The sequence below is a fragment of the Lepidochelys kempii genome, chromosome 1 (assembly GCF_965140285.1).
Source record: "Lepidochelys kempii isolate rLepKem1 chromosome 1, rLepKem1.hap1, whole genome shotgun sequence".
In the NCBI taxonomy this organism is placed as follows: Eukaryota; Metazoa; Chordata; order Testudines; family Cheloniidae; genus Lepidochelys; species Lepidochelys kempii.
The window spans coordinates 151,567,135-151,585,863 of record NC_136380.1 but is presented as its reverse complement, the minus strand read 5'-3'; the positions used below and the strand labels follow the sequence as shown (position 1 = coordinate 151,585,863).

Genomic DNA, 18,729 nt, shown 5'->3' with positions numbered 1-18,729 from the left:
AAGAGATCTTTTGTGGCTTTTAAAGCTGAGCAGAAAGGGTTGTGGAACTGGGGATGGAGGGAGCAGAGATGTGGGGAGGGTATTGTAGCGCAGCACCTGTGCAACACTCGCCATGTGGAATGTTGAGGCAGGAAAATGGACTCTCAGAATGAATAGGATACTTCACCTGGGAGCTTCTATTACAGTTTTTTGGAAATCTAGCCTGTGCTTCACTAGTGCTGGCCTCAGGCAACTGCTCGTATACAGTTGAGTGAGACCCCAAATAGTCCCCTGCCTCATTAACCCTTTCCCTCTGCCTTGATGTACATATCATCATGGGCTGTGTTGTCATTGCTGTTGTGGTCAACAGTTGCTGAAGCACTGAGATTCTGTCTGCCCTATGTGCATATGTGCAAGAGGGAGAAAAAGCTCCTTGAACTCTCTTCCACTGTTGTGGTGTAAGGTAGCTGGAATTGGACCATAAGTGTACGGTAGTGTTACCATTGTGTAGGTGGATCTTGCTATACTGCATACATGAAAGAGGATTTCATTTCTGTACAGACAGAATCTGTTTCCCACTCTAGATTGTACATTTATACTGTCATAATCAACAAAGATAATACCTGGACCAATGGATGAGCAAGTTTATTTCATTCTACAGTGCAGGAGAAATACTTCAGCACTAGTTATTTACTCTTCCACTTCTGCTTTGACATCCACTGTTGGTGGGATTTCTTCAGGTTGAAACCATTAAACACAATGGAGCAGAACAAACCAAAGCTTGTAATGCAGGTGAAAATGTTTTACCATTGCTGGGGTAGAATTATGTTAATAGCATTATGGGATCATGCTCCAAAAATTATACATCCCTGGAAGAAGTGTCCTGTATCATTTTGGGTAGCTACTCTACATCAGCATGACACTACTTCTAAGTAGTAGGGTACATTTATTTTTCTTAAGTCCATGTTTTATCGGTGTATTTTTTAATTATTAAAGGAATATTTGCATTTATTAAATATAATATACATTAAAATGGGATTTGCCTTATACTCAGGTTTCATTTGACTCACTGTTCAAGACACAATACAATGTAAGAAATAAAATCTTTGGGCTTTAGGAGCTTCCACATTTTTCTTTTCAGCCTCTTCACACAAAGGTCTTACCTACACACAAGCTTTTGTAACAGATATAGCATTTTCCTACAATATTCTTGAAAAAACTTACTAAATTAAATTTAAATATTTTGGGGGTCCATTGTATAATTGTGGACAGATATTGTATGTAACTTCTTTAGGGGGGAGATGTGATGTAAGTACTATATTGAACAATTCGTTAGTCAAGAATGAACTTTTGGGACAACACATATGAAGTGGAATCCTGGGTAATATCTAAGGGGAGGTGAATGCAAATCCCCCACCTACGATCATGCAACACCCCAGTCCTTTAAAGCTGCTTCCTGAGGAGTGGGCCTTTGTCTGTTGCATCACCTGTTACATGAAACCATGATCAAAGGCAAAGCTGTATAAAAGAAAGAATGAACTATTCAATGTTGTTCTGAATCTGGGACAGCTATGAATTTATAGCCTGGGGAAAAACCCATTGTGGGTTTTGAAGGGCTGACACCTACTAGAGCCCGAGGTTGGAGCTGGGGTGATCTTTGGTAGGTTTTAGCATGCACATAGGTTCTTCTATTGTTTTTAATATATTTTCTCTGCAATTCATTCACCTTAAGAATAAATGTGCTTCTTTATAAAGGGCTGTGTGGTAAATTGTAACTGCTGGCAATTACAGCTGTTCATAACCTTTGGAAAGAAAGCTAACCACAGATGTTGGCCTATTTAGGCAGTCTGCCTTATTGGGGATATCACAGTGTAGAACTGTGCAGTCTGGAAAAATGACAGTCCAGAGGGAGAGAGACATGGGTCTCTGCCCAAAAGAGGTGATGGCTGAGAAGCCAGGAACCTAGAGTGAGTGCTCTTGGGGGACCACATACAGAAGAACCTCAGAGTTACAAACACCAGAGTTACGGACTGACCAGTTAACCACACACCTCATTTGGAACTGGAAGTATACAATGAGGCAGCAGCCGAGCCAAAAAAAAAAAAAAAGGCAAATACAGTACTTCGTTAAATGTCAACTACTAAAAAATAAACGGAAAGCAGCATTTTTCTTTTGCATAGTAAAGTTTCAAAGCTGTATTAAGCCAATGTTCAGTTCTTCTTTGAGAGGTGTCCCGATGGGTGCTCTGCTCCAGGTGGGTGCTCCAGCCCAGGTGTAGGTGTGCACCTGTGCCTCCGCTCAGAGAGTCCTACAGCAATGCCCGCAGGCCATTGTCTGTTGAAGTGTCGTGTGCGCAACCTGGACTCTTCAGTTCCTTTTCATTGGTCCCCGGCCTGAGATGGAGCTCTGCAGTCCCATTCAGACCTAGTTTTCAGTCAGATTAATAAATAGTTATTTAGTGTTAGCCAGTTTATACCATTAGTATTTTAGTACTAAGTTTCATTTCTTTCTTTATTTAAAAAAATATTCTTTCAACTTGTAGTTAGATACTAACCCCTGTTATGCCGGGCTCACCGGGTTTCAAATGATGCACCTCATGTAGAGAGGCAATGCCAGTGTCAGACGGACACTCACAATGTGTCCACTGTCTGGGTGAATCCCATGTTCCCCAGAAGTGTGCCCATTGCAGCAAACTTAAAGCTAGGGCACGAAGAGACAGGGACTTGAGGCTGAAACTCAAACTCATGGAGAAGTCCCTGAGACCAGTCTCTGACTCAGGACAGCAGCCCCCTGGGTCACCGGCTTCTTTGCCACCTAGGTCCCCAAAATCAACGGGACCACGGATTTAAAATCTCCTGCTAACAGTCCTAACTCGTCAACTGTTTGAACTCTTGGCATCTTGCTCCTTGTTACACCTGCCAATGAAAGTATCCTTTCTGGGTGCCATCACATCCATGAGATGTGCGGTAGATGGGGCACTTATGGCTGACTCCCCCTTATGCTATCTTTCTTAAGGAGAAAGTTACATTACGCACCCATCCCAAATTCTTGCCCAAGGTGCACTCGTCCTTCCACATTAATGAACCACTGCATCTCCCCACTTTCTTCCCCAAGCCACATGTTTCAAGGCGACCAGGCACACGCTGAACATTAGAACGGCTTTGGCTTTTTATCTGGACAGAACGAAATCATTTTGGGCTACTCCTAAATTCTTTGTATCCATAGCATAATGGTCCAAGAGACCACCCATATCCACACAGAGGCTCTCTAAATGGATATCTGACTGTATTTGACTATGCTACCAGCTAAAGGGCATTCAGCCTCCAACAACCATCAGGGCACATTCCACGAGGTCCATCTTGACTTCCATGGCATTTCTAAACAATATCCAATTAGATGTTTGCAAGGCTGCCACCTGGGCATCCGAACATACTTTTGCCAAACATTACGCTATCATGCAAGGTCCTAAAACCAGATACTCAGCTTGGCTGAGCGGTACTTTCTGCTGCTTTATTTCCTACTCCAAACCCCAACCATCCTTTACAGTCACCTGGAGTGGAGCACCCACAGGGACACCTCTCAAAGAAGAAGAGAAGGTTACTCACCTTGTGCAGTAACTGAGGTTCTTCGAGATGAATGTCCCTGTGGGTGCTCCACTACCCACCCTCCTCCCCTCCACTTCGGAGCTAGATACAGGCTCTGAGGTAAAGAAGGAACTGAGGAGTCCGAGTCACTCACGCGACACTTCAACAGGCAACGGTGCATGAGGCAGGCATCACGCGTGTGTGAGCCATACGAGCACTGATGTAGGATTCTCTAAGCAGAGGCACAGTGGTGCATCTAGATCTGGAGAGGGCATCAATGGAGGACACTCATCTTGAAGAGCCTCAGCTACTGCACAAGGTGAGTAACCTTCTCTTGTAAACTTTTGAAAGAACAACCATAAAGTTTTGTTCAGAGTTACGAACAACCGCCATTCCCGAAGTATTTGTAACAGTGAGGTTCTACTGTAGAAGGAATACTGGTGCAGTTGCTCTGAACTGGGACACCTCTTGGCCCAATTTCCTCCGTCTCTGTGTTTGGAGAAGCAGCCTGCCCTGGTCTGTAGCATGTTATCTGTGACTCTGTGTATCTCCTCTTGGGCAGCTGCTGACAGCCCATTCAGCCCTCATCCACATCCCACCCCTTCTTACATAGACCAGCATCTTTAAGACTGTAATATCCCCTTTATTCCTAGGCCCAGGATGGGGAAGGGTAAACTTTGCAAGTCTAGTTGGAGCCAGGCCAGAGGTATTACCCAGTTAATGGCTTCCCCATTTTCCCCAAAGAACCTTGATATTCTCTGATAGTACTTTATCTTTGCCATGGTTTCATTTCCTGTTGGTTTCCACCTTTGATTTAACGCTGTGTAGCTAGGCAAGATAATATCACATAGGGAAACTGAGGTGCACATGATATTTGTAAAAAAATATATAGTTAATTCTCCAAAATTATGAAGTGCAAGTTAGGTGTGAGATTCTTAATACTGAAATGTACCAGTAATTGGGAAGCCATAATAATTTACAGCTATGTTCATAAAGGTTTTACTGCCCAATTAGCACTTAGAAATTAGATAATTTTATCTTGTGGAGTGTAAATCAGCATCAGTGTTCCATTTTTCATAATTAGATATATTAAATCATTAATTTAATAAAAATGTAATTTAATTAAAAAGTTAATTACATTGTTCATATGTTCCGCAGCTTCTGAATAATCACTGTGTATCTCTGAGTTGTGCAGCCCAAACATAGGTGATAGAATAAGGGTTAAAGAGAATGAGATCAATAAAAGTTCCTTTTTCCCCCCTAAGTCAAGCAAACAAATCCTCTTCCTTCTGAAACTTGAATGACAGAGTGCTTTTCCTTCACTTGACAGGTGAGAATATTATTCATATCTGGATTAGGAATACATGTTTTAGTCTACATCTATGATATAAATGCCTATGTACGCACCATTCCAAATCAGGGCTGTGATTTTCAAAGCCACCTAACTGAATTAGGTGCCCAGATCCTATTGAAATTCATTGAGAGTTGCGTGCCTGACTCACTCAAGCACCTTTGAAAATCCCACCTTAAGTAAAGGTGTGTATTTTAACTGCATACTCTGACAGGGTCAGGCCAGATGGCTACAAAAGAGTGGTTGAAGGTAGATATATTAGTTCCAGGTTAAGAAGGTCCCTTTTGCCTGGGTAAAATAACAGGGACTATTCCAGAACACTCAGGAACTTCCTAGAACTAATTAAGGCAAGCAGGCTAATTAGGACATCTGTAGCCAATTGGGAAGCTGCTAGAATTAATTAAGGCTAATCAGGACACCTGGTTTAAAAAGGCTCTCACTCCAGTTAGTGAGAGTGTGCAAGGAGCTGGGAGCAAGAGGCGCAAGAACCTGAGAGTGAGAAGGCGTACTACTGGAAGACTGAGAAGTGCAAGCATTATCAGACATCAGGAGGAAGGTCCTGTGGTGAGAATAAAGAAGGTGTTGGGAGGAGGCCATGGGGAAGTAGCCCAGGGAATTGTAGGTGTCACACAGCTGGAGTGGAGCACCCACTGTCTCCTGTTACAGGAGCCACTGTAGACAGCTGCAATCCACAGGGCCCTGGGCTGGAACCCAGAGTAGAGGGCGGGCCCGGGTTCCCTCTATCCCCCCAACTCACTACTTGATACCGGAGGAGTTGATCTGGACTGTGGGTTCCACCAAAGGGAAAGGTCTCTGGCCTGTTCCCCGATCCACTAGGTGGATCAGCAGAGACTGCAGGGATTGTTCTTCTTCCTTTTCCCCATTCTGGCCAGTTGTGAGGCTAACTGAGTGAACGGTAGATTTGAGCCACGAAAGTGGCCAAACTGAGGGCTGCCGTGAATCTCTGAGGCAAGCAAATCCACCAATAAGTGCAGGACCCACCAAGGCAGAGGAGGAACTTTGTCACAATACCTACCTACAAAGCTTTCAATGACAAAGGAGACAATGCAAAAACTCTTATTTAAAGTTATTTTAAGCTTGAATACAGTGAGTGAAGTATTTTCCACTGCCAAAAGTACTGCTGTATCTTAGGCAGGGCTTTGTCTTATGCAGCCCATTAGATCAAAATTATGCAGCAGGGAGTCCAGAAGTATGTGATGACCCCCTGCCCCCCTCGCTTCCACACAAACTTCTATCTGCCACTCTAATCAGTATAGTGGTCTTTCCATCGTTTATTTACTTTGATATTCAGTTTGCTTGATCCTGCTCCATATTTTATACTTTCAGCATGATGTGGATTTTTGTATTGGTGAGTAACTACATTGTAGAAGTTGCCAGGACAATGATTTTGGCATCTGGGTAGGAGTCATTTGGGGCTTTAGGCATTCAAGAAGGCCTGGTATTTAGTATCTTGAAGGAGATTAAGGCTTTTGGTTCTGAGCTCCTATTTAACCTTTTGCTAACTTGGGCAGGGGCAGAAGTCACTTCAGATTTGGAGAAGGGAAGTTTGAATTCCTCATTCCCTACCCACTAGCTCTTCACAGCCCATCAAGGACCTTCACAATTCTGTTCTTTTGTATTTATCCAAACTATTCTCTTTTATCCCTTCTACTCTGTCAGGGTTGACAATCTACTACTACTACTTCTTGCTTGCCCCTCCTACAGAGCTCTTTTTATGTTTTTCATAGATTCATAGATATTTAGGTCAGAAGGGACCATTATGATCATCTAGTCTGACCTCCTGCACAACACAGGCCACAGAATTTCACCCACCACTCCTGCAAAAAACCTCTCTTAGAATATCAGGGTTCAAAGGGACCTCAGGAGGTCATCTAGTCCAACCCCCTGCTCAACGCAGGACCGATCCCCAATTAAATCATCCCAGTCAGGGCTTTGTCAAGCCTGACCTTAAAAACTTCTAAGGAAGGAGATTCCACCACCTCCCTAGGTAACGCATTCCAGTGTTTCACCACCCTCCTAGTGGAAAAAGTTTTTCCTAATATCTAACCTAAATCTCCACCACTGCAACTTGAGACGATTACTCCTTGTTCTGTCATCTGCTACCACTGAGAACAGTCTAGAGCCATCCTCTTTGGAACCCCCTTTCAGGTAGTTGAAAGCAGCTATCAAATCCCCCCTCATTCTTCTCTTCCACAGACTAAACAATCCCAGTTCCCTCAGCCTCTCCTCGTAAGTCATGTGTTCCAGTCCCCTAATCATTTTTGTTGCCCTCCGCTGGACACCTATGTCTGAGCTATTGAAGTCCTCAAATCGTGGTTTAAAGACTTCAAGGAGAAGAGAATCCTCCAGCAAGTGACCATGCTACAGAGGAAGGCGAAAAACCTCCAGGGCCTCTTACAATCTGCCCTGGAGGGAAATTCCTTCCCGACCCCAAATATGGCGATCAGCTAAACCCTGAGCATATGGGCAAGATTCACCAGCCAGATACTACACAAAATTCTTTCCTGGGTAACTCAGATCCCACCCCATCTAATATCCCATCACAGGCCATTGGGCTTATTTACCATGAATATTTAATTACCAAAACCATGTTATTCCATCATACCATCTCCTCCATAAACTTAATCTTAAAGCCAGATAGATCTTTTGCCCCCACTGCTTCCCTTGGAAGGCTATTCCAAAACTTCACTCCTCTGATGGTTAGAAACCTTCGTCTAATTTCAAGTCTAAACTTCCTGGTGGCCAGTTTATATCCATTTGTTTTTGTGTCCACATTGGTACTGAGCTTAAATAATTCCTCTCCCTCTCTGGTATTTATCCCTCTGTTATATTTATAGAGAGCAATCATATCTCCCCTCAACCTTCTTTTAGTTAGGCTAAACAAGCCAAGCTCCTTGAGTCTCCTTTTATAAGACAGGTTTTCCATTCCTCGAATCATCCTAGTAGCCCTTCTCTGTACCTGTTCCAGTATGAATTCATCCTTCTTAAACATGGGAAACCAGAACTGCACACAGTATTCCAGGTGAGGTCTCACCAGTGCCTTATATAACGGTACTAAAACCTCCTTATCCCTACTGGAAATACCTCTCCTGATGCATCCCAAGACCGCATTAGCTTTTTTCACGGCCCTATCACATTGGCGGCTCATAGTCCTCCTATGATCAACCAATACTCCAAGGTCCTTCTCCTCCTCCGTTACTTCTAATTGATGCATCCGCAGCTTATAACTAAAATTCTTGTTATTAATCCCTAAATGCATGACCTTACACTTCTCACTATTAAATTTCATCCTATTACTATTACTCCAGTTTACAAGGTCATCCAGATCCTCCTGTAGGATATCCCTGTCCTTCTCTAAATTGGCAATACCTCCCAGCTTTGTATCATCCGCAAACTTTATTAGCACACTCCCACTTTTTGTGCCAAGGTCAGTAATAAAAAGATTAAATAAGATTGGTCCCAAAACTGATCCTTGAGGAACTCCACTGATAACCTCCCTCCAGCCTGACAGTTCACCTTTCAGTAGGACCCGTTGTAGTCTCCCCTTTAACCAATTCCTTATCCACCTTTCAATTTTCCTATTGATCCCCATCTTCTTCATTACCCCTTATGAATAGAATGCCCTCCCTTAACTGATTTGCAAAGTTAATACCTTTATCCTGTTCATGGCCCCTGGTGCTACTGTATTATATATATTTAATAAATCTGCACAGAGCCCAGACCATAGGGTTTAACATCCAATTAACATATTTATATTGACTTTGAAGGACACTAAGCACTAGATTGTAGCTTTAAAAGTCCACAGTGAAGAGGGCTGTAGGGAGCCAGGGTGGTTTCCCTCCGAACCAGAGAGTAAAGAGCCACTCTCTCAGCCTGAATGGGTGGGGCCAGACCAAGCTTACTCCAACCCCCGGAAGGGGAGGGGTGGAACTGGAAGTACAAAGGGCGGGGCCCTTAGCCCAGTGTGGGCAGCACCAGGGAGGGTGACAGACACAGGCTGCTGGCTGTTCCCTCCAGACCCTGCTGCCAAGCCGGGGAGCCCTTGGGCCAGGAGAAACCTGACCTGGAGGAAGGACTGGGGCTACCAGCACTGCCAGCTGTTGAGTATCTGGAGGAACTGGAGGAGCCAGGCAGTAACCTGGGCCAGCATGAGCCTGACACGGGGTGGGATCTGGAGCTGCCAGCAGCGGAATACCCTGACGAGCTGGAGGGACCAGAGGGACCCGCTCGAGAGACCGGGTAGGAAGTAGCCCAGGGGCAGAACTGCACAGTGCAGTGGGTCTATTTGGTCAGCGTGTTGTGGATGGCTCCCCGCTGCCCCAGTGGCGGGAGCCACTCCTCCCGTCACTGTCAGGGCCCTGGGCTGGAACGCAATGGAGTTGGGTGGGCCTGCATTACCCTACCCCAGCCAACACACCTCGGGTAGCAGAATCCCAACAATGCTACAGATTCTTGCCTGTGCTCTCCCTGCCTGAGGGGCGCGCCACTGACTCTGGCCAGTACACCTCCCTCCGCTAATTCCCTAGTGACAGAAAGGTGTGACCAAGGCCTGCCAGTGAGGCAGTAGCTCCCCACCGCCCCCCAGCGGCTCAGTGGAGCAACTGAAAACGGTCACAAGTGGTGGAGAATGCGGGCACTGATCCCTATCCCTGCAGGAAGGGATTAGAGCGAGGAGGCCTCTGAAGCTCCCCTAATTGAAATATGGAGATGGAGAGGCTTATCAAGTTCCTGGCCGAGAGCCAGCAGCAGCAGCAACTCGTACAGTAGCTGGGTGCCCACCAGCAGCAGTTGCTTCAAACCTTGGGGGTCCAGCACCACGAACGACAAACCCAATGCTTCCAGCAACTTGCAACCCTGTGGCCGGCCCTAGGCGGGGCTCAACCGGAGGGGGCAGCCACCCCGACCCCATCTGGCCAAGATGGGTCCTGAGGATGACCCGGAGGCCTATTTGGTGACCTTTGAGCAGGTTGCCTCAGTGGCTGGTTGGGCACCTGACCAATGGGCGACCCTCCTCGCCCTCTATCTGACGGGGCCTGCTCAGAAGTCTTACCGGGGACTCCCAGATGATGAGGCCCGTGTTTATGCTAGAGTAAAAACAGCTATCTCGGATGCCTTTGACATCATCCCAGAGACATTTCGGCAACAGTTTCAGGGAAAGGTCTACCCACCAGGCACCCAACCCCAGGCCGTGGCCCAGGAATTAAAGGACGCAGGTGGCCAGTGGCTACAACCCGAACATCGAACAGTGGCTGAGGTGACTGAACAGGTTACCCTCGAACAATTCATGCACATCCTCCTGACCCAGGGGAGGGCGTGGGTGTTGCGGTACCGGCCACAAACTCCGAGTGCGGCCGTCATGCTTATGGAGGACTTTCTGGAGGCAGAGGCCCCAATAGGACCAGGAGCCGCCCCCCCCAAACTCTGGACCCAGCACACAGAAGGTTGAAAGGGGGCCCACCTCCAAAGCTGACGCACCACCCGGTACCCAACGACCAGATGGCGGCAGGACTGATTTGCCCCGATGCCCAGAGTCCACACCGGGCACTGCCTCCAGATGCCTACTCCGACCACCGGGCCCCAGCCAACCCCGCAGTCCCACCAGTGCACCCATGCAGCCGGGGCGCGCAGAGATAGGACCTTGCTTTTGGTGTGGCGAGTACAGTCATCTGCAATGGGACTGTACTGTAATGGACTGCGACTTTGGCCTGGTGTACACCGGGGAGCGACGGGCCCATCCGCCCTCTGCAGCCAAATTGACAGCCCCCATGGAAGTCGCAGGGACCCACATTATTGGTCTAGTTGATTCGGGCTGTGGGCAGACCTTTGTCCACCAGGCGCTCCTCCTGGACACTGGGCGGGCCATTGGGGATATACAGATTCAGTGCATACATGGAGATGTGAAATCGTACCCCACGGTTCAGGTCCCTATCACGGTGAATGGAGCAACTCCGTTAATGAACGTAGCAGTGGCGTCATCCTTGCCTACCCGGTTATTCTGGGCTGCAACTGGCCAGACTTGGTTGAGGTGCTTTGATCCCTACCCACCAAAGAGGCATTCGAGGGCGATCCACCTGAGACAGAGTCAGGCCCCGACGCGAGGTCCGACCCCGGAGTTGCCCCAGTTCCCACACAGCTGCCCCCCTCTTGACCTTGTGGACTTTAGCCGAGATCAGGGGAAGGACCCTATGCTCTGGTTTGCCTATGAGCAGTTGGTCCGGGTGGATGCTGAGGTCATGGAGGCCCAGCACACCACCCAATGGCCTAGGTTTGAATTCAATCATGAGCGGCTCTACCACTTTGATCGAGACCCCCAGACCCAAGAGGTCCGGACCCAACTCGTGGTTCCCCGCATTCGTCGTCGGGCTGTCCTGAAGCTTGCACATGACATCCTGGCTGCAGGCCATTTAGGGCAGGAAAAAACTGCAGCTAGGGTCCAGGACAGGTTCTTCTGCCCTGGTGTCCACCAGGAGGTGAAGGATTACTGTGTGTCATGCCCAGACTGCCAACACGTAGCACCGGTGGGGGTACGGAAGGTGCCCCTGGTCCCTTCACCAGTCGTAGGTGTACCATTTGTGCGGGTAGCGATGGACCTGGTGGGGCCTTTTCCAAAAAGTAAGGCGGGCCATCAATACATCCTTGTCCTGATGGACTACACCACCCACTTCCCCGAGGCCGTCCCCTTAAGAAGTATCACCGCCCGCACTATTGCTACGGAACTCATGAAGATCTTCGCCAGGGTGGGCCTCCCATGGGGGATACTCACTGATCAAGGGACCAACTTCACCTCTAAGCTGTTCTGTCAGGTATGTGCTTTGTTAGGGATTAAGAAACTGCAGACCTCGGTCTACCATCCCCAAACTGATGGGTTGGTCAAACGTTTTAACTGGACCCTGAAGGGAATGTTGCAAAGTTTCCTCACCCAGGACCTCCACCAGTGGGACCAACTGCTCCCTCCTTTACTACTGGCAATTTGAGAAGTCCCACAGGCATCCACGAAGTTCTCCCCATTTGAGCTCCTCTATGGGCAGCAGCCCCGCGGGGTGTTGGACCTCTTGAGAGAGACTTGGAAACACAACCTGTCCGCAACGCAAAGTCTCTTACAATACATCTTACAGCTGCAGGGAAGGCTGGCACGGGCGGGTGAGCTCGCGAAGGAGAATTTAAACACAGCCCAAAGAGCCCAGGAGCAGCACTATAATCGGGGCGCCCAGGCCCAATCATTTGTGCCAGGGGACCGAGTACTCCTCCTGCTCCCCTCGGAGGAATCAAAACGTTTTGCCCGCTGGCAGGGTCCGTATGAGGTCCTCCGCAAAGTGGAGTCTGTCACCTATGAAATCCAGCAACCTGGGCGCCGTAAGGAAAAACAGATTTATCATGTAAACCTCTTAAAACCCTGGCGGGAATGGGAAGGACTACTAGTTGCCCCCTACCCTCCTGAACCGGACCTAGGGCCACAACCTCCAGAGGAGTCAGATAATGGTGAACCCCAGCTAGCAGAGATGCTCACAGTCGAGCAGCAAAAACAGGCCATCTGCTTAGCGAAGGCGTTCCCCAAGACCTTCACCATGAAACCCGGTGGACTACGCTCGCCTACCATGTGATCCAGGCTGAACCAGGGGTGGTGGTCCAAGAGGCAACCCAGCCATTGCCTAGGCGAATGCAGGAGGCCGTAGAGGAGGAATTCCAGACGATGTTGGAGCTCGGTGTTATTGAGCGCTCCCAGAGCGAATGGCGAAGCCCTGTCGTCCTCGTACCAAGGCTGGATGGGAGCTGGCGGTTTTGCATTGACTTCCAGAGGGTAAACGCCATTTCAAAATTTGACGCCTATCCGATGCCCCGCGTTGATGAGCTCCTCGACCGGCTCGGAGAGGCCTGTTATATCACCACGTTAGATCTCACAAAGGGGTACTGGATCGGATTTTGCAACCACACACCAAGTACACTGCGGCCTACTTGGACAATGTGGTCATCTATGGCAGCAACTGGGAAGAACATCTCAACCAAGTAGCAGCTGTCCTCTGGGACCTCCACGCAGCCGGGCTTACGGCCAATCCAAAAAAATGCCGAATCGGGCGGGAGGAAACCACTTACCTGGGGTACACCTTGGGCCGGGGACCGGTGTGCCCCCTCATCGGGAAAGTCCAAGCACTTCAGGAATATCAGGCACCGACCACGAAGAGGCAGATGCGTCAATTCTTGGGCTTAGCTGGTTATTACCAGTGGTTTGTACTCTACTTTGCAAGCATTACTGCCCCTCTGACGCAGCTCTTGGCCAAAGACAGCCCCCGCCGAGTGTGTTGGTCCGACGAATGCGAGAAGGCCTTTTGAACTATCAAAAAACGGCTGTGTAGTGAACCAGTACTCTTCAGCCCTGACTTTCGTCGTGACTGGGGAGTAGATGGCCAGCCCTCTGTGGAGAAAGAGGTGGTTAGGGACTATTTAGAAAAGCTGGACATGCACAAGTCCATGGGGCCGGACGAGTTGCATCCGAGAGTGCTGAAGGAATTGGCGGCTGTGATTGCAGAGCCACTGGCCATTATCTTTGAAAACTCGTGGCGAACCGGGGAAGTCCCGGATGACTGGAAAAAGGCTAATGTAGTGCCAATCTTTAAAAAAGGGAAAAAGGAGGATCCTGGGAACTACAGGCCAGTCAGCCTCACCTCAGTCCCTGAAAAAATCATGGAGCAGGTCCTCAAAGAATCAATCCTGAAGCACTTGCATGAGAGGAAAGTGATCAGGAACAGCCAGCATGGATTCACCAAGGGAAGGTCATGCCTGACTAATCTAATCGCCTTTTATGATGAGATTACTGGTTCTGTGGATGAAGGGAAAGCAGTGGATGTATTGTTTCTAGACTTTAGCAAAGCTTTTGACACGGTCTCCCACAGTATTTTTGTCAGCAAGTTAAGGAAGTATGGGCTGGATGAATGCACTATAAGGTGGGTAGAAAGCTGGCTAGATTGTCGGGCTCAACGGGTAGTGATCAATGGCTCCATGTCTAGTTGGCAGCCGGTATCAAGTGGAGTGCCCCAAGGGTTGGTCCTGGGGCCGGTTTTGTTCAATATCTTCATAAATGATCTGGAGGAGGGTGTGGATTGCACTCTCAGCAAATTTGCGGATGATACTAAACTGGGAGGACTGGTAGATACGCTGGAGGGGAGGGATAGGATACAGAAAGACCTAGACAAATTGGAGGATTGGGCCAAAAGAAATCTGATGAGGTTCAATAAGGATAAGTGCAGGGTCCTGCACTTAGGACGGAAGAACCCAATGCACAACTACAGACTAGGGACCGAATGGCTAGGCAGCAGTTCTGTGGAAAAGGACCTAGGGGTGACAGTGGACGAGAAGCTGGATATGAGTCAGCAGTGTGCCCTTGTTGCCAAGAAGGCCAATGGCATTTTGGGATGTATAAGTAGGGGCATAGCGAGCAGATCGAGGGACGTGATCGTTCCCCTCTATTCGACATTGGTGAGGCCTCATCTGGAGTACTGTGTCCAGTTTTGGGCCCCACACTTCAAGAAGGATGTGGATAAATTGGAGAGAGTCCAGCGAAGGGCAACAAAAATGATTAGGGGTCTAGAACACATGAGTTATGAGGAGAGGCTGAGGGAGCTGGGATTGTTTAGCCTGCAGAAGAGAAGAATGAGGGGGGATTTGATAGCTGCTTTCAACTACCTGAAAGGGGGTTCCAAAGAGGATGGCTCTAGACTGTTCGCAGATGACAGAACAAGGAGTAATGGTCTCAAGTTTCAGTGGGGGAGGTTTAGATTGGATATTAGGAAAAACTTTTTCACTAAGAGGGTGGTGAAACACTGGAATGCGTTACCTAGGGAGGTGGTGGAATCTCCTTCCTTAGAAGTTTTTAAGGTCAGGCTTGACAAAGCCCTGACTGGGATGATTTAATTGGGGATCGGTCCTGCTTTGAGCAGGGAGTTCGACTAGATGACCTCCTGAGGTCCCATCCAGCCCTGATATTCTATGATTCTATGACTTCATTGTTCAGACCAATGCCTCAGGGGTAGGGCTTGTGGCAGTCCTCTCACAGGAGGTGGACGGGGAGGAACACCCTATTGTTTACCTCAGTCGGAAGCTGTTCCCCAGAGAACAGAACTACTCCGTCATGGAGAAAGAGGCCCTACCAGTTAAATGGGCGGTTGACAACCTGCACTACTACCTCCTCGGGGCCCCCTTTATACTGGTTACGGACCATGCACCCATGAAGTGGCTGAATAAGATGAAGAACACTAATGCTAGGCTTATGCGGTGGTATGTAGCTCTGCAGCCCTACGCCTTCTCGATTCACCATCAGACGGGAAGGGACAACGCTAATGCGGACTTTCTGTCCTACCTCAGGGAGGGTGAGGACGCCAGCTCCGATGGTCAGGAGCTGGATTTGAGGGGTGGCGTATGTAGGGAGCCAGGGTGGTTTTCCTCTGAACCAGAGGGTAAAGAGCCACTCTCTCAGCCTGAATGGGTGGGGCCAGACCAAGCTTACTCCAACCCCCGGAAGGGGAGGGGTGGAACTGGAAGTACAAAGGGCGGGGCCCTTTGCCCAGTGTGGGCAGCACCAGGGAGGGAGACAGACACAGGCTGCTGGCTGTTCCCTCCAGATCCTGCTGCCGAGCCGGGGACCCCCTGGGCCAAGAGAAACCTGACCTGGAGGAAGGATTGGGGCTACTAGGACTGCCAGACGCCGAGTACCCGGAGGAACTGGAGGAACCAGGTAGTAACGCGGGCCAGCGTGAGCCTGACACGGAGTGGGATCTGGAGCTGGAGCTGCCAGCAGCAGAATACCCTGACGAGCTGGAGGGACCAGAGGGACCCGCTCGAGAGACCGGGTAGGAAGTAGCCCAGGGGCAGAACTGCACAGTGCAGTGGGTCTATTTGGTCAGCATGTTGTGGATGGCTCCCCGCTGACCCAGTGGCGGGAGCAGCTCCTCCCGTCACTGTCAGGGCCCTGGGCTGGAACGCAATGGAGTTGGGTGGGCCTGCGTTACCCTACCCCAGCCAACCCGCCTTGGGTAGCAGAATCCCAACAATGCCACTGACTCTTGCCTGGGCTCCGCTGCCGGATGGGCACGCCACTGACTCTTGCCTGTGCTCTCCCTGCCTGAGGGGCGCGCCACTGACTCTGGCCAGCATACCTCCCTCTGCTAATTCCCAAGTGACAGAAAGGTGTGACCAAGGCCTGCCAGTGAGGCAGTAGCTCCCCACCGCCCCCCAGCGGCTCGGTGGACCAACTGAAACCTGTCACAAGGGCAAAAAACTTAATTAATTTGAAGAGAGACAAAATTATGAGTGCAAGAGTGTCATGGAATAATTTATGATGGTAGGGGGTAGGGCTGAACAGCTGTGGGGCTCACTTCCAGTTTGTCTTATGCTCCCAAAGCTCATGGATCAGGGTTTCAGCTGGCCACCTGCAGGGGTCAGGAAGGGATTTTTCCCCCCAGTGTATTCTGAGACTGTTTTTTTTTTTTATCCCCTTCCTCTGAAGCATCAGGGATGGCCATGGCTAGAGATGAGGCATTAGATGGGAAGAGCCAGGGCTCTTGAGTTGGCACCAAGCAGTCTCTCTCTGAGGTGCTTGGTTGTCTGGTTCTTGCTCACATGATCAGGGTCTAACTGATCACCATATGTGGGGTTGAAATGGAAATTTCCCCCAGGTCAGAATGGCAGTGACCTTTGGGATTGGGAGGGCAGAAGTTGCCTTCCTTTGCAGCGTTGTGTGTGCAGGTCACCTGCCAGGATTATCCTGCTTAAAGGCGGAACCCACAATTCAGCCACTCCTAGACTGGACTGCTGGATGGCTGAACAAGAAAATAGTTTACAGTGAGAAGTGGTCTCCTCTTCAAAGGTGTAGGCTTCACAGACCTCAGTTTCTTACCTCAGTCCAAACCGAAGATTGAATGTATTACTCTGTAATAGAATGTGCAGGTCCTTTGAGATTCCAGGGTATCCTTCTGTGAAGGTGGTAGTTCCTATCCCAGTTTTATCACTAGAGATAAGCCCTGTCCACCTTGTTGGATTTGACTAGTCTCAGGGATGAAAGCTCCTAAAGTGTGCGTGAACAGGAGTCACCCCTTCATCTATGTAAAGCTGAGACTATGTCTACACTACAAAGTGGGGGCAAAAGATCTATCTGGCTTTAAGATTAAACTCGATAAGTTTATGGAGGAGATGGTATGATGGGATAACATGATTTTGGTAATTAAATATTCATGGTAAATAGGCTTAATCGCCTGTGATGGGATGTTAGATGGGGTGGGATCTGAGTTACCCAGGAAAGAATTTTGTGTCGTATCTGGCAGGTGAATCTTGCCCATATGCTCAGGGTTTAGCTGATCGCCATATTTGGGGTCGGGAAGGAATTTTCCTCCAGGGCAGATTGGAAGAGGCCCTGGAAGTTTTTCGCCTTCCTCTGTAGCATGGTCACTTGCTGGAGGATTCTCTGCTCCTTGAAGTCTTTAAACCATGATTTGAGGACTTCAGTAGCTCAGACATAGGTGAGAGGTTTTTCGCAGGAGTGGGTGGGTGAAATTCTGTGGCCTGCGTTGTGCAGGAGGTCAGACTGGATGATCATAATGGTCCCTTCTGATCTTAGTATCTATGAATCTATAAGATAAACCAACCTATGTTAGATCGACTTCCAGACGCTGCATTAATTACTGTGGTGGCTGGTGTCCACACTACCCTGCTTGGGTTGATGGCGTATGTTCTCATCAGTAGTGCTTCCACTGACTAAGAGGGGCAGCGTGGAGAGCTGAGAGCCTGGTCTCTGAGCTTTGCTGACAGTTCCCTACCAGGAGCCCACCTGCCCCACAGGCTCCCGGGCTCCTGCTGGGCTGCCACCGGCTCCCTGTTGCCCATCAGGAGCAGGAACGAAGCCACCTAGGGCTTTTCACCTCCCCATTCCCCACTGGGAGTAGGGTGGAAGGTGCCCGGGGCTTCTTGTCTCCTCATTCCCTGCTGGGAAAGGGGGGAAGCCGCCCGGGTTTCTCACCCCAGGGAGCAGGGTTCAGCTGCCCTAGCTTTTTGGTCCCGCCCGCTCCCTGCTGGGAACCGTACAGCCTTAACATAAGAATGGCCATACTGGGTCAGACCAAAGGTTCATCTAGCCCAGTATCCTGTCTTCCGACAGACACTAATTTGTCTACACAGACACTACGTTACCCTAGCAACACCAGCATAAGCCCTGCTCCTCTTGTTGAGATAGTTTTATTATGTCGGCGTAGCAGGGGTGTTACATTGGCAGGAGCATTTTAACGTGTATACCTCCACTTTTTTGTCAACAAAAACTACTTTTGTCCAGACAACTGTAGTGTAGACAAGACTTGAGGAGAACTAGCTGGTTCTTTGCTGAACCTGAATTAATAACAGCAAGATGAGATTTGTCACTTCATCAAAAACTCAAAGTTTTCTGGTTTGGGGGGTGGGGATGACAAGGGGTGGAGAGAGAGTGTGTGTCTGAAAGTGAACCTCTGCAGGGAAATTCTGCTAAGGGAATCTCTCTGAAGCCTTTACTAGGAAATACTGCAATAAAAGGATTTCCTGTTATCACCCCATATATAACACTTCTCCACAACAACATTCATAAAGCATTGTGTGCACGTGTAGTGCTGGGCACAGAGCAGTTTCTTATCTGATACTGAATTAATACAAGGTTAGAGACTTCAACATAGGTAGATTGTAGTGGCTGTAAAATTAGATTCATATAATCAGATGGTAATAGAAGTGTAAAGTAGTATTAAATAATTTTTCTTATTGTCTCATGACAACAATCTCTACCATTTT

General features: G+C 48.8%; 1 protein-coding gene across 1 annotated transcript in view; it reads left to right on the top strand.

The window, feature by feature from the left end:
* Window positions 1–18,729, top strand: part of CFAP47 (cilia and flagella associated protein 47) — a 643,435-nt gene that overhangs the window by 333,310 nt on the left and 291,396 nt on the right. The gene's annotated exons all lie outside the window — the stretch shown is intronic.